This window comes from Mustela nivalis (genome assembly GCF_964662115.1).
Source record: "Mustela nivalis genome assembly, chromosome: 19".
NCBI classification, from domain to species: Eukaryota; Metazoa; Chordata; class Mammalia; order Carnivora; family Mustelidae; genus Mustela; species Mustela nivalis.
Genome location: NC_139038.1, coordinates 29256533 through 29271101, shown reverse-complemented (window position 1 = coordinate 29271101; position 14569 = coordinate 29256533). Strand labels below are relative to the sequence as shown.

The 14569-nt window shown below is 43.7% G+C and overlaps 1 protein-coding gene across 2 annotated transcripts in view; it reads left to right on the top strand.

Moving 5' to 3' along the window:
• SHISA9 (shisa family member 9) overlaps nt 1-14569 on the top strand; it is a 277534-nt gene that overhangs the window by 232753 nt on the left and 30212 nt on the right. The window lies entirely within an intron of this gene.

Sequence of the window (14569 nt, the reverse complement as noted above, 5' to 3'; positions counted from 1 at the left end):
CAGAAGATCAAAATGGTTAGGTTGTTTTTATTGGGGCTTGAATGTCTTTAAAATGTGGAGATATGATGGGAAGAAAGATTTGATATTATAGATTCTTACACGTGCTAAATATTAAGGTCAGTGGTTTTTGGACGTATCTCGTTTTATCCTATTCCAGACTCTGTCATAGCTCATCAACTAGTAGAGAGAAAGAAGCATTAGTTTTGGATGAAGCTGCCTTGGTCTCTACTGTTTGTGACCTTGACTACATGGTTTAGAGCCTCTTTGTGGCTCATTTTTCTCATCTGCAGATTGTGTCCAATGATACCTCGTTTACAGAATGGCCTCAGGTATAATGAAGGACGTGTGGGTAAAGCACTGGTTATGTACATTTGTTTGTCAAATTTTTGGCAAAGAATGCCTAACACAAAATTTACTATCTTAACCATTTCTAAGTGTACCATTCAGTCACATTAAACATAGTCACATTATTGTGCAACTGATTTCCCCAACTTTTTTCATCTTGCAAAATTGAAACTCTCTACCCATTAAACACTAGCTCCCCATTTCTAAACCAGCCCCCCAACCCAGGCCCCCCAACCCAGGCCCCCCAACCCAGGCCCTGGCAACCACCATTCTACTTTCTTTCTCTGTGAGTCTGACCACTCTAGGTACTTCCTGTAAGTGGAATCATCTAGTATGAGTCTTTTTATAGCTGGTGTATTTCACTTCCTGTGATGTCCTCAAGGTTCATCCATGATGTAGCAGGTGTCAGAATTCCATTCTTTTTTTAAACTGAATAACATTCCACTGTCTGCATATTTCACATTTTCTTTTCTTTTTTTTTTTTTTTTAAGATTTTATTTATTTGAGAGCGAGAGAGAGCGCGTGAGCATACACATGAGTTGAGGTTGGAGAAGAGGAAGAGGGAGAGACTGATTTTCCCTGCTGAACAGGGAGCCTGATGTGGGGCTCAATCCCGGGACATTGGAATCATGACCTGAGTTGATCATGACCTGAGTTGAAGGCAGACGCTTAACTGACTGAGCCACCCAGGCGCCCCTATAGCACATTTTCTTTACCCCTTCATCCATCAGTGGACACTTGGGTTGCTTCTACCTCTCTGCTATTGTGAATAGTGCTGCAGTGTAAACCAGAGGCAGCAGAGCTCCTTCAATTTTTTTTTTTTTACATTTTCTTCAAGTTTTTTAATGGTTTCTTTTTTATTTACATATTTTTTATTTTTTAATTTAATTTTATTTTTTCAGTGTTCCCAGATTCATTGTTTATGCCCCACCCCCAGTGCTCCCTGCAGTACGTGCCCTCCGTAGTACCCACCACCAGGCCCTCCCAACCCCGCACCCCCCCTCCTTTCCCAAACCGCTCAGTTTCTTTCTCAGAGTCCACAGGCTCTCATGGTGCGCCGCCCCCTCCAATTTCCCCCAACTCACTTCTCCTCTCGTTCACCTTAAGACCTCATAGCTGACACATTGCTGGAGCACGATTTGAACCCATGTCTCCCATCTCTAAATGACCTGTTCTCTCTCCATAACCTCACTGGGCTCTCAAATGCTCCTTGAGAGGAGGGATTGGCGTCCTAAATCACAAGGGAAGTTGTTTAGGGAGCGTTGGAAGATATGCAAAATGGGGAGAGACCTGCTCGTGTCTATCACTGTGAACCAAAGCCATCCTCTATGTGATAAGCCCTTAAAACATATTCTCAAAGCTAAATGAGGAAGATGTGCACCCCAATTCAAGTGGGCTCTTTGAGAGACCAAAATATATGGGTGATAGGAAATCAGCGAGTGCTGTCCCCCATGCATTGGTTCTTTGAAGTTTCAACCAAAGCAAGAACTAAAGGTGTTTTGGGTGCACACTGAAAATTCCCTAAGCAACAAGTTGCCTGCTGTTAGAGCATCCTCCAACCCCTGTGTAGAATCACCTTTCTTTCTTTCTTTCTTTCTTTCTTTCTTTCTTTCTTTCTTTCTTTCTTTTCTCTCTCTCTCTCTCTCTCTCTCTGTCTCTCTCTTAAGATTTTATTTATTTATTTGACAGAGATCCCAAATAGGCAGAGAGGCAGGCAGAGAGAGAGTGGGAAGCAGGCTCCTCGCCGAGCAGAGAGCCCGATGCAGGGCTTGATCCCAGGACCCTGAGATCATGACCTGAGCCAAAGGCAGAGGCTTAACCCACTGAGCCACCCAGGTGCCCCCGTGTAGAATCATTTCTACTCAAGACTTGGTATAGGATATATTGCAGCCTCTGTCCGTGGTTGATCTGCGTTGTGTTACCACCCCCCGAAGGACACATACCTGAGCAGTGTGGTGTCCCTGGCGTTTGGTTAAGCTGAGCCCAGTTCCTCATTTGTTTTGTTGCTCTGCTTTTCTGTTGTCCTTGTTTGCCAGCCTAGGGATCAAATCGTCCATCAACAAAATACTTAGCCAGGGCACATACAGTCCAAAAAGAAAAAAAAAAGTTTCATGGCAACAAAAATGGCTGTTGCTAAGCTAACCCATTTCATGCATTTTTCTTAGTGAGAAAGCTGATTTTTTAGGTAGCACTCCTTGCCTACCGCCTGTCACATAGCAGGTGCCTGAAAAAATGGCCTTTTTTTTTTCTTCTTCTTTTTTCCCCTCATCCTTTCCTGTGGGAATTAGAATTCAGTTCCGTGGAGGAAGCTCTAGGAACTGGGAATGGAGGCGTGGAGATGAAACACACTCCCTAACCTCAGCGGTCTGGGAAAATAAGCCCTGGGAATAAATTGGGAATAAATTAGAAGTATTCCTTTGGCTAAAGAAACAAAGTAAAAGGAGTGTTACAAATTGAATCCTGTCCCTCTCCAATTAACATGTTGAAATCCTAAGAATCGGTGCCTCGGAATGGGACCTTATCTGGTTGCAGATGTAAATTGGTTAATCATACTGGAGTAGAGTTGGCCCAATCCAGTACAACCAATGTCTTTATAAAAAGGGGGAATTTAGACACAGACATGCACGTAAAGAAGACGTCATGTGAGGATGGAGGTAGATATTGGGGTGGTCCTTACACCAGCTCCGGAATGCCCAAGATAGCTAGCAAACCACTAGAGGCTAGGAGTGAGGCATGGAACAGATTCTTCCTCACCTCCTTAGAAGGAACTGACTCTACCAGCACCTTGATCTTAGCCTTCCATCCTCCAGAACTGTAAGAAAATACATTCCTGTTGTTAAAGGCCCCCCTCTATGGTTATGGCAGCCCTCGCAGATGAATACAGAGAGCTGTTGAAGTATTTAAGATAGGAGAGTGTGAGGAAGTTCCCCTGGAGAATATGATGTATAAGCTGACCCTGCAAAGATGATTCAGAGGCAGCCCGAGAAAGATGTAGAGGGAAAAGGAGAGCATTTTGCACAAGAAAATAGTATTTTTACCTGTGGTTAATTGTTGTTTTCCAACTTCTTCTAACAAGGTTGGGTATCTAGTTTCTAATCCCACAACACATTTGGACTAGAAATAATGAAGGCCAAAAGGACAGGCTGTTGCTCACCATGCAGCTAATAAAGGTCTAACCATGATGGAGGAGGGGGAAAGTCCTAACTAGATGGAGTTGGGGGGAAGTGGGTGCAGGGGAAGGAGAAGAGGACATGGGGCAGGAAAGAAACAATCAGGCCACACTGGGCTATCAAGGGGATATGCACTGGTAGATGAGTTCATGATCTTGACTTTGGGGAAATGGCTTCTGTGCACATAAAACAGCCTTTCGTATTCCCAGTGATGATGCTGAGCCTTCGGTTGGTGAGTTAACCTACTTCGGAGATGTCCCGTTTCAGAAGCGATACCAACAAATGGGCGTTTCTTTTTTTTTTTTTTTAATTTTTTTTTTTAAAGATTTTATTTATTAATTTGACAGAGAGAAATCACAAGTAAACAGAGAGGCAGCCAAAGAGAGAGAGAGAGAGAGAGAGAGAGAGAGAGAGGGAAGCAGGCTCTCCACTGAGCAGAGAGCCCGATGCGGGACTCGATCCCAGGACTCTGAGATCATGACCTGAGCCGAAGGCAGCGGCTTAACCCACTGAGCCACCCAGGCGCCCAAATGGGCGTTTCTTGAACATGCTCATTGATGCTACTTCCCCTTAACATGGTCCTTTGTCACTGCCTTCGATAATCTCTCTTTCTCAGAATGTAGATAAAGAAGGTCTTCAACCTTCTAAAACTGGGTGAGGTACTGTGTCCCTTGTGCAGTCATGGAACTCTGGTTTGCTGTATCACGCCACTAACTTCACTGGTCTTAAGGGTTCTCTGCATCCTCAGCGTGGTTCTTAGTCGGCCTCCTGTTCTGGACTATCATCTCCTTGGGGTCCAGCCCGAGACTTGAAATGAATCTCTGCCCCTCCAAAGCCTGCATAAAAACTGGCCAGAAGTGAACATTAAATAAATATTTAACAACTCCAGTTTAAAATATCCCCATCCTAAATGGTCAAAATAAAAAAATATATATTTTGCATGCTTAGAGATACAAGCCCATGGGTAACACAAATGCCTCATTTACCAAAGGTTTTACAATGATATATGTGCATTTTTCCCTCCATTACAAATCCCTGCTGGTCCCTCTGCTACCAAGATTCAATAAGATGGATTTAATTCTCTTTCTCCATAAACCTTTTCGGTGAAAGCCTAGCCTGCTATGTTCTCTTTTGACAAATTCAGGGTAATTTTGAGTTGGATTTGAATTTTTTTTTTTTTTTTTTGCTTGCTTGTGGCCAGAGAAAAAATCTACATGGTGTTTCAAACTATAATTTCCAGGTTTTCTCTTTAAAAGGATACTGGGCACAAAGGTTTGGAAAGGCTAGAAAGGAACACAGAGCTAAAAGCCAGAGCTCGGCTATGATTTCTGAACATGCCTTCTCTTTTTTGTTGTTGTGAGAATTACCAGTGCTACTGGCCCCTGCAGGAACATCTCCTCCCTCTTTGTCCTGTTCTGAGACAACTGAATGATCTGGAATGTGTCCAAGAATCCCGAGTCCAGAGAGAGCCTTATGGAAACCTACCGCTCTCTTTTTGTGGTTACCCCATTGTGTCATCTTTGTTTCCTGGACAATTGGAGCCTCTAAAGCTTTGGCTATAATGTCTTTGATGGTTCTTCTGTTTCGGGTGGGGTGCTGAACTGTGTACATGTGGTCTCCCGGAGGAAGCTGCTATGTCCCCATTTTAGAACTGAAGACTGAGGCTCAGGCAGGTGTTCTCACATACCCCCAAGATTCTATTGGCAAAGAGAAGAACCAGAATTCGAATCCAGAACTGACTGAGTCAAGATTCCGTTCTTTCTTCATTATGTCATGGTAGATGCTGCTGCTTGTGGCTCTGGGACCACTCTCTGGCTGCAGAACTGTACTTTGGGGCACAGAGAGGATGTTGGGGAGGGCGCGGATGAAGGAGAAAGCTGGGCAGGACCAACAGGGCCTCTTGGTCCAGGCAACCTCTTGGGTGTTGAAAAAACTTTGGGAAAACATTTTGAGTTCCTCTAATTAGTAGGTGGTGCAGGAGCTAGGACTTGTCCATGAAGCAAAATACCTGGGACATTGCAGACACTCAAATACATGAGGAGGAACAGATAGATGCGTGAGCAGGATGGAGAGAGATCGGGGCACAGGTGCAGTCCACAAGGCCGTAAGGGATTCTCAGGATGGGGTTCGAGGGGAGTCCTGCTCATTCCCTGGGTTATAACAGTAGGTTCTGTTCTCTGTATGAAGAAGGAAACAAAAAGACATAGATCTGACCAGCGGTTTAGTGGTCTGAGAGGGAAATTTTATAAGAAGGAAGATACTCAAGACAGAAGAGTCTCTTTCCATAGAGAAGGTTCAGGGCTGCGCCTCTAGTTTCTTCTTGTCCTTGCTAGAGGCAGCTCAGCTTAGTGGAGGAAGCACCCATTTTGCCATCAGACAAACCTGGGATCAAATCCTGACAGTTACTAACATGTTGTGTGACTTTGGGCAAGCACATCAACCTCTCTGGGCTTCGATTTCCTTCTGTGTAAATTAGGACTGTAATACTTGGAGAAATAGGGTGTGTGTGTGTGTGTGTGTGTGTCTGTCTGTCTGTCTGTCTGTCTTAATATGGTTAACGCAGTTTTCTATTTGGCCTTTCTGAGTTTGTGACTTTTGTCTGAGTTGGTCCATGATAACCATCTGCTTGGGAGACAAAGGAGAGTAGAATAAAGTAAAAGGAAACACTCCAAGCCACCATGTGAAACCCACTGCCCGACAATGAAAGGTTCTGTTAGCAGGATCCCTGCTCTCAGACCATCCTGGTGTATGAGGCTCCCTGAGGAAGGTCAACTAGGAAGTCTGGTAGTGAGGTCATCCCACTTCGTGTCTTAACTGGCTGCTACCTTACAGTTCAGAGCTTCTTTACTTTTGAGTTCCTCCCAGAGTTCCAAACCCAGGAGTGAAATGAAGGATCCCTGCTCTCCGCATTCCCTCATCCCTCCTTCTCCCCAACCAATGAGGGAAAGTCGAGTGACATTTCCTTCATCTCTTCCTCTCTTTCCTTGTCATTTTCTCATTTCCCTAGAATCAGAGGAGGCAGGCTTCCCATCCTTTTGCTTCCCTGGTCCACCCTTGACAAAAACTCCGATGGTCTTGCCTGCCAAATCCAAATCCGGTCCTCAATATGCTAAAGAATGGAGAGAAGGGCATGGGGGAGGGTGTCCTCAAAAAGCTAGAAATGAACTACCTGTGATCCAATAATCACACTCTTGCGTATTTAAAAGGGATGCACTAATTCTAAAGGATTCACGTATCCCGATGATTACAGCAGCTTTATCTACGGCAGCCGAATTACGGAGGCAGCCCAAGTGTTCACTGTTACATGAATGAATAAAGACGATGTGGTAGATACATACCATGGAAGATTATTCAGCCATCAAAAAGAATGAAATCTTGCCATTTGCAACATGGATGGAGGTAGAGGGTATTATGCTAAGTGAAATCAACCAGCCAGAGAGAGACAAATATCATAGGATTTCACTTCTATGTGGAATTTAAGAAACAACCCATCCCCCCAAGAAAGGACTAAAGGGGAAAAAAAAGAGAGACCAAGAAACAGACTCTGCACTATAGAGAACACACTGATGGTTATCAGAGGGGAAGTGAGTGGGAGGATGTGAAATATGGGATGGGGATTATGGGGTGCACTTGTGATGAGCATTGAGTGTTGTACGAAAGTGTTGAATCACTATATTGTACACCTGAAACTAATATAACACTGAATGTTAACTATATTAGAATTTAATATTAAATTGTATTTTAAAAACTAAAAAAAAAACGCTTTCCAAAGTCAGTCATGTGACTTAAAATTATATCACTGTCGGGCTGCAGAATGATTTTTTGAATGTTAGAAATTTGAATTTAACTCCCTTAGGCCCAATAAGGAAGTGGCCAAGAGCACAGATTCTAGAGTCAGAAGGCTATGTCTTTCTACCATATACAAATGTTATAACAAGTTTTATCTTTGTGCCTTGATTTCCTCCTCTGTAACCTGGGCTTAATAATAGTATTTCATAGAAATTCTATGAATTATTGGATTGGTTCAGGTACAGAATAGTGCCTCGTACCTAATAACACCCCTTTGTGAATTATGTATATAAGTGTGTCTTCACCATCTTTATCATTAATCAATTAATATTATCATCATCATCATTATTTTTCTGCATGTTTCTTCTGTTATAAATCCTAATTCCCCACCCTTACCCAGACATGTAGATGCCATGGCCATCATGTACGTCATTAGACAAAAGAGAAAAATACATTAATAATTTAACAAATTCCACTGTCCTTAAGACTATGCTGTAGTTGCTACAGTTGTTTCCCATGGGAATATGGGTTTATAATTCTGATATTGCTAGACATGTATACTGGACTTAACACCTGAGTCAATAGCTGGTGGATAACAGAAGCCATGTTTCTTATTGTAGGTGTGAGAGCTAACCCGTAAGCAAGAGGAGGAGCCTAGAATGATCCATGTGATGATGGATTACAGTTAGAGATACCAGGATGAACTCATGTTTAGCATAAAGTAGATACAGATGGTTAATATATAAATATTTTTAGACACCTATACATATGAGTTAGTACACACACATGATTTCCTTACTCTGTCTGCAGAGAGAGACCAGAAAGCAATGAGCACACCCAGCACCCAGATCTTGGTTGCTGAAACCATTCTACAAAATAAACAACCAAGCCTCCCTGGAGAGATGGCTGATTCTAGTACTGGACAGGGAATGTACAAGATGAACCTACAGCAACTTGTATTGCTAGAGAACAAGGAAGGTCTTGAAAGGGGGCCATAGGAGCCAACTGAGAGTTTCCAATGGCCAAATCTGGAACAATCTGAGCAAACAAATAAGAACAACAACAACAACAAAAACCCAAAATAAAACAGTATTGGTTTATAACCCAAAGTGATAAAATTCATGTCTATGTGTCCACACTGGTATAAGAAAGTTTTTGAATAATTAAGTAGGGAAAAAGAGACAAGTCTCCTGTGAAGAAGAATTCTAAATAATTTCTGTCCTCAAAGAGGTGGAACGTAATTCCTTGCTCTTAAAGTGTGGGTTGCTTAAAGTGGCTTAAAGAGTATGGCATGAAAAGAGAAAAAAAAATAGAGTAAAAAAAATAAATAGAGTAACGTTACAGTGGGAGAAACTTGACAAATACTACTTCAGGCAGGTGATGAAGGTTAGCGTCAACAGTGATAAGGCATCATAGTGTATATCCTTGATGGGTGATGATGAGAATGTCACTTTACAGTTCTCCTCCCCCAAACCCGTAACCTCCGTCTAGTCATGAGAAAATCATCAGACAAATTCCACACAAGGGCCGCTCTACACAATACCTCGCCTGCGGTCCTCAAAACTGTCCAAATCATCAAAAACAATAAAAGTCTAAGAAACTAACAACCAGGAGATACCTAAGGAAACATGATGACTACGTTTAATGTGGTAGTTGGTTGAGATTCTGGAACAGGAAAAGGACATTAGGTCCAAGCTTAGGAAACCTGAATACAGTGTGGACTTCCGTTAATAGTAATTTATCAAAGTGGTTCATTATTTGTACCATACAACACAAGATGTCAGTAGCAGGGGAAACTGGGTCTGGGGTGGGAACTCTCAATGCCATCTTTTTATTTATTTATTTATTTATTTATTTATTTTAGGGGGGGGGAGAGAGAGAGAGAGAGAGTGAGCGAGCATGGTGGGGAGGAGCAGAGAGAGAAAGAATGTCAATCGGATGCCACGCTGAGCGTGGAGCCCGATGTGGGGCTCAGTCTCCCAATCCTGATAGCATGGCCTGGGCTGAAACCAAGAATCCAATGCTCAACTGAATGCACCACCCAGACGCCCCTCTCGGTGCCATCTTGGTAGTGTTTTTATCAATCTAAAACCATTCTACAGTGAAAACCTTATTTTAAAAGATATATTGGGGGCGCCTGGGTGGCTCAGTGGGTTAAGCCGCTGCCTTCGGCTCAGGTCATGATCTTAGGGTCCTGGGATGGAGTCCCGCATCGGGCTCTCTGCTCAGCAGGGAGCCTGCTTCCCTCTCTCTCTCTCTGCCTGCCTCTCCGTCTACTTGTGATTTCTCTCTGTCAAATAAATAAATAAAATCTTAAAAAAAAAATAAAAGATATATTGTCTGTAGATCTCTATCTTGTAGGGCTGATGTAGGAATTAGAGATACAGTGCATGAGAAATTCCTTGCCAAGCCAGGCACATAGCGTACACACTCCAAAACAGCACCGTTTGACCATCTTGTGCCTTTCTGAGCTGTTCTTCCTGTGATGTGCCTTGAAAGACTGGCTATTGTTGGTTTTCATCCAAGAGCAGCCAAATTGGTCCAGTTTCTGATAGTTGTTATTTGTCTCTTCTACACGGAGAAGCCCACAGCATCCTCCTAGTGTTTGCAACTGAGCATTTTTACCTTAGCTGACCCTATCTGAATTGCATTTATTTCATTTCTGTTTAGTGACTAAGGTATAGCACATATAATGGTACTTGCACAGCAGTTACCTGGGGTAAGTCATCCAGATGCTTCCAATTAGAGTAGCTCTATCTCACTCTTCTTTGAAAACGAGTGTTAAATACAGAAGACCCTGCTTCTGTCTTAGGAAGGAGAGCACAGGGACATCATCAACTTCTTGTTTGTTGACCGAGGCTCTTGTTGGAAAACAGCATCCCAGAACAGCAAGTCCTTGTTAGTTATTTCTAAGAGTCAGAATGAGTTGCAAAATTATAATGAGGCAGGGAAAGCTTTTTTTTGTGGCATTGGGTAGAAGTACCTTTCCGCAGAGGTGAAGGTGGGTATGATATCTCTGGGACCAAAGTGTATCTACAAGAGAAACTGTCCTGCCAAGAGCAGGACAGTGTTGGCAAGACAGTGTTGGTCCAACTGAATGCTTTCTATGGCCATGACTATGTAAATTAAATGATATACACAGAGAGATAAGTAGGTAGTTAATATATACATATGTGTATGTATACATATGCACATAAAAATACATATGCAAATACATTTATACCTACATACTCTCCATCTTATTTTTCTTCTCGCCTCTATTGGCAAGGACAGATCGTACCCACTCTTTGCTCTTCCCTCACCCTATTGTTCCGTTTTGCTTAGATACCAAACTGGGCTGCCTTCCCATCTAGACTTTGGTCTCTCCTCCTTGGCTGGATATATTTGAACAAAACTCATAGAGAATCTGGGTTGCCAGGTCTACTCCATCTTCTCGTTCAGTAAAATGAAAATAACATTTAAAAAACCCAGTCACAAATGTCTGTTTAATAATTCTTGATTGCTGCCCTGAGACTGGATTTCAATATTTGTGAATATTCGATGTCTGGAAGCGAACACAAAATGGCTCTCTAAAACGGCCGGAAATTTGCTTCCTGTGGCGCTGCTTATGATAGCAGGAATGTGACTTCGGGGCAGTCCCATCTCTTCTTTTGTGAGGGATTCCTTTGGTAAGCCATCTTGGTCAGGCCTACTTATATTAACTAACTACTCACTGCCCTTGAGGTAGCTCAGGACTTGGGAGAAATCATCCAGAAGCAAATACTTTATAATAGCGTATTAAATATTCTGTTGAATAATATAAAGGACTGTCCCAAGAGATGAGGAACATTGGTACAGATTTTTTTATTTTCTTTAATGAAGTGTTTAACATTTCCCCTGGCAGGCCTGGAAACGAAATTTGAGCCTAGTGGGTGGGATCTAGGATTAAGGGAGCAAGGATTTGGGAGAAAGGGTGGGTTTGACAGAAGTCAGCTCTTTAACTAGACAAGGCTTGTGTTTGGGATTTACTTCCAGGGGTGAAAAAAACAGGACTTGCCATAAAGACATTAGTAAATTAGCTTATGAATGTCTTTGGGCATTCCCAATGTACTACTGAGGCCAATTGAAATTTCTTCTAAATCTCTGTAGAATACCCAGGAGCAATGCCTTTTACATCTTGACATAATCCCCAGGCCTTTTTTTTTTATAGCCACATGGGTAGCCTCCCTCTGGTCAGCTTCATTTCCCCAAGGAAATCCACACAACAATTACACTAGTCCAAACTCTACATTGCAAAGGACAGTAACCTTGAAGCATACTAGATTATTAGAAAGAAAGGGGTTTCCCTATCTTCTTTGCTTTTCTCCTGTTGTCCTTATTCCTTCACAGTAAAGAGCTTCTCCACATGGCAGGTTGAAACTCACTTGAATCCATGACCTCCTGGCTCCTTGACTCCAAAGGTACCAGATAGAAAAACTCAAGGAAGCATTCTGATTGATCCCACCTAGACCATGCGCCTGCTTCCAGTCTAAGAAGAAGGAGGCATCGTGATTTGTCCAATTTGGATCCCATGCTCACTTAAAGTGGCCAGAGGCGTGAGTTACTGGCCTGATTTCCAAATACCAGCTCTTACACGTCTCAATAAGAATTTCTGTGGTGCCAGAGCACACTCTGCCCCCTGGAACATGGAGGGTTGCAAGTGCTAAGGCCTTACTGTCCTCCAGAAGCAGCCGTCATCTGATGCCTGATGGGAATTGGTGTAGAAATAAATAGTAAGAGACTCACTTCCCCATGGGGTGACAGAATTCTGAGACAGGCATTCAACACCGTTTACCGGAATTCCAAAATAGGATTATTCTCTAGTTCACTGAAGTTGTGTCTGCTTTCATTTCCCTGTCTTCCTCTCCTACCCCTTTTCTATAGTATCCCTTGAGCTTCCCTCCCAGATTCGCTCCTCTTTGAGTCCTTATCTCAATGACTTCTGGGAAAACCTAGACTAAGATAGTCGCCATGATGGGCGGCTCATCACGTGACTCAGATGCGCCTGGTGCGCTGTGCCGGAGGACGTACTTGCTCTGAACACACACAGCTAGTACCTGTCCAGAGAAAAAGAGATTGTGAAAAACAAAACAAAACCACAGAACCAGCACACAGTGAGAACTTAGGGTAACTGCTCCTGCTGGACCAGCATTTGGGCATAAAACATGTCTGGCCTAACATGCCCAGAGAGAGCAGACAGACCTCCTCAGCAGATTGTTCTGGAGGGGAACATGTCAGAGGATCTTGGGGTCCACGCTTCAGCAAAAGTTCTACCTTATGCAACACCTTTTCCATGATTTCATTAATCTTGGGCCTTCCTGGTGCCCTGCTGATTCTCAGCCAAGAAGCTATCATCGCAGAAGGATACACCCCCTTCCTCCCATGTTGGCCAGAGACTGGGTTATGTGGCATATGTTTGGTAACCCGGCCACTGTGCAGTGGTCTTATGTGCATGTGCAGTAATAGAAGTGCTCTTCTTATCTCTGTGTCTTAGCTGTAGTCTCCCTGCCTCTTTCCATATGGGTGTACTGGTTTCTAAAGCCAGACATACTCCGTATCTGTCATGGATTGGGTTGTGTAGAAGCAGCACTTGAAGGAGGGGGTCAGGTGTATGAGACTGAGGGAGTGCAACAGACACACACAGACACACAGATGTAGACGTGCACACACGCCCCTTTCAAGTTGCAATGGAAACAAAACAGGAAAGATAAAGGAGCTGCTCAAGGATGGGGTCTCCATCTCAGATAAAATCTGGGCTGGGGGTGGTCAAATTATGGATTGGGAGGGAGACAAACCATAAGTGACTCTTAATCTCACAAAACAAACTGAGGGTTGCTGGAGAGAGGGGGGTTGGGAGAGGGGGGTGTGGTTATGGACATTGGGGAGGGTATGTGCTATGGTGAGTGCTGTGAAGTGTGTAAACCTGGCGATTCACAGACCTGTACCCCTGGGGATAAAAATACATTATATGTTTATAAAAAATTTTAAAAAATACTTAAAAAATAAATTTTAATCCTAAAAAAAAAAAAATTATGGCCCTTGGACTAAAACTAGCAGCCACCTGTTTTTATAAATAAAGTTTTATTGGTACACAGCCACACCCGCTCATTGACATCATGTCTGCGCTTTCTTGCTGCAAGGGCAGAGTTGAGTGTTTGTAACAAGACTGTGTGGCCTGTAAAGACTGAACCATTTACAGTCCGGCACTTTACGAAAGAACGTTGTTTATTCTAATCCCTGGGAGCTCTAGAGCATCCATTACCTCATAAAGCATCCTGACTTGAGGCAGAAGGCTGGTCTGTGTGCTGTGTGTACTAGGGTCACCCAGTCTCTGCTGTCCGACCACCCCAGGTGTTGAGGGTGAGGTGCATGTAAGATACTAAAGCCAGGGCAGTGGTTCCCCAGAATAACTTCCTGGGTGTTGGGGGGCAGCTGGGAGCTGTGCACAGCCAACACAGCAGCTGGGGAACGGGCGCGCATGGTCAGTAACAGAGATCTCTCAAGACAGCACCAGCACCACTGCCATGTTTCTCTGGACCTGGCCGAGTGCTTCATGAAGCTGGCGAGAACCTGTATTTCCTGCCTGAAACTGAGCCATAATCGTCTCATCTGGACTCCATCTTGCCTCACTCTCCCCTTCACTCCGCCCATCCCACTGCTGTTGGGGTGATGGGGAAACCCTTCCCAAGGCGGCCTGGGCCCTGCCAGCCTGTCCAGCCCCTTCTGCTTCCACTTGACTCACACTCCCGCTCTGCAGCCACGTGAGGGGGCGCCCTGGACTCCTAACTCTGCACCCCCTCCAATTTCAGGGCTTGTAGCCATGCCCTTCTCTCTGACCTGAGCACCCTCCCCAGCGCCCTCCACCTCCACCCACAAGTATAAACACATCTAGATTTCTGGATCTCAGCTCTGAGACTCTTGTCTCCCAGTAGACGTCTTGAACCTCTCTCCCCACGAATCCAGTTCCCTCTAAGTAGCCAGTACTTGGTTCGTGTGTCTTGGCTTATTTCTTTTTCTGTTTTTGCAAATCTCACCATGCAAGCAATAGATTTCCTCTTCTTTATTTAACAAAGATGCATTACTTTCACATTTGCTTTTTCTCCCTTAGCAAAAGGACCCCCCCAAAGCTAGCCAGGTTGGCATATATAGAGTTAACTAATTTTTTAAAAATAATTAATTAATTAATTAACTTGAAAGAGAGAGAGAGAGAGAGAGAGAGAGAAGCAGACTCCCTGCTGAGTGAGGAG